This window comes from Etheostoma spectabile, chromosome 6 (assembly GCF_008692095.1).
Source record: "Etheostoma spectabile isolate EspeVRDwgs_2016 chromosome 6, UIUC_Espe_1.0, whole genome shotgun sequence".
Taxonomy (NCBI): Eukaryota; Metazoa; Chordata; class Actinopteri; order Perciformes; family Percidae; genus Etheostoma; species Etheostoma spectabile.
In genome coordinates this window covers 5,268,701-5,270,427 of record NC_045738.1, presented here as the reverse complement: position 1 = coordinate 5,270,427, position 1,727 = coordinate 5,268,701, and the positions used below count along the sequence as shown (strand labels likewise).

The following is a 1,727-nucleotide window of genomic DNA, read 5'->3' as shown; positions in this document are numbered from 1 at the left end:
ATCTCCTTACATATACCTACGCTCTCCATCTCTGCAAGATTAGGAATTATTGAGATTTCTCTTGGCACAACTACCAGAAGACTTAAACTTTCCGACACGTTGTCCACTTCACATCTAAGTCTTCAAGCTCAGTTGGAGGCTACGCAGTAACTCTCAACCCTCACCAGAAAAGTGCTTCAAATATCCTTCACTGGTCTCCGTCCAGAACAACGGGATCTGTTGGTCCATTTCCTTCACTGTCAATAGTGGGAAGGCGGAAAAAAAATTTAGATACAGCTTTAGTTGAGTAAAGGAGTTAATAAATGGCACCGGGCATGAATAGAGGACAAAATAAAATAAAATGTATGTTCAGTAAGTCAGTGCTTGCTAGTTAGTAGATGCTAGTCACAAAGCTTCGTTCCGTGCACACTGTCATACAAGTTTGTTACCGGCATCGATGGCTATGGCTGCGACTGCGCCTTTGCTGACCGACCGTGTTTGTGATAAAAACAATACGTGTGTGCAGGTTCATAGCGGGACACAAATTGTCATTAACAAAGGCCACTGTGTAAAATATATCTAAAGCCCAAACTGCCTTGACAAAGGACGGCCTTGTCCCAGAGTTTAGACGTCTAGCTACAGTATATGAAATGCTAAACAAAGCAGAGTTTTAAATAAATGTACATGAAGCAACTAGTGTCAACATGGACAAAATCCTGAATGTACCAATTCGCTTTTTTAATGATGACCTGGCCAGAGTGACAACACAACACCTAGCAAGTTTTGTTTTCACAATGATTCAATGTAGGATTATGATATTTATTGCAATGTGAAAATCTACATTGACTCTTAATTTAACATATGGTTTTTACTTCTTAAAAATGTGTAATGGAAGAAGGATTTTAACTGTTACCCAGTCAAATTAACTTTAATTAGTGCATATCGAAACATTACACTGTGGACCCCCCCAGCTTCAAAAAAAAGATTTCAGTCTCAGGATTGTTTTCACTTTAAGCCCTGCGCCTTTGTTAGTTTTGTTGTTCTGAGTATCACTATTATTCCGTCACAGTTTATCTCATGCAACTAACTATAAAAACATGGTTGTCCAGCTAAAAACAAAACTCTTATTTTTTGGTTTTGAACTTAAATGGTTTTCAATTTTAAATGCTTTTGCTCATTATTTATACATAACTGTATTAATCAGTATATACACACATATTTGCTCTTGCATCCACTACCATTTTCACCCAAACTCTCCACACTTAGATTTAAAGTTCCATGATTACATTCATAGTCTGTAATTTTCAACAGGGCCTATGATTAGCGTGTGTGTGCTTGCGCGCGTGCGTGCGTGCGCTCGTGCGTGCGTGTGTGTGCTTGCGTGTGTAATAATTAAAAGCCAGCAAAAGAGCCACCTTTTTTTCTGACTCACGCTTAACTCTAACTTCCTGTGCCTTTTTTCTGCCCATGAGCTCAATCACGCAAATAGCAAAAGCCCTCAGTTTGGCAGCGTATGTCATGATTTGGAATGTGTGTGTTTATGTGTGTACTTTTAAAGGCATAAAGACAATCATAGAAAATATCCCGCTGTGATGTGAAGGTTCATCACACATGCTTACACAGGCACGCATGAACACGCATACACACATTAACACACGTATCAGTCTTCACAGTATGCTGAATATCGACTTTCTCTCTAAAGGTGAAATCCCCTCATACACACACACACACACACACACACACACACA

The 1,727-nt window shown here is 39.3% G+C and overlaps 1 protein-coding gene across 1 annotated transcript in view; it reads left to right on the top strand.

Moving 5' to 3' along the window:
* The window catches only part of lars2 (leucyl-tRNA synthetase 2, mitochondrial), a 30,737-nt gene that overhangs the window by 27,796 nt on the left and 1,214 nt on the right, over positions 1-1,727 (top strand). The gene's annotated exons all lie outside the window — the stretch shown is intronic.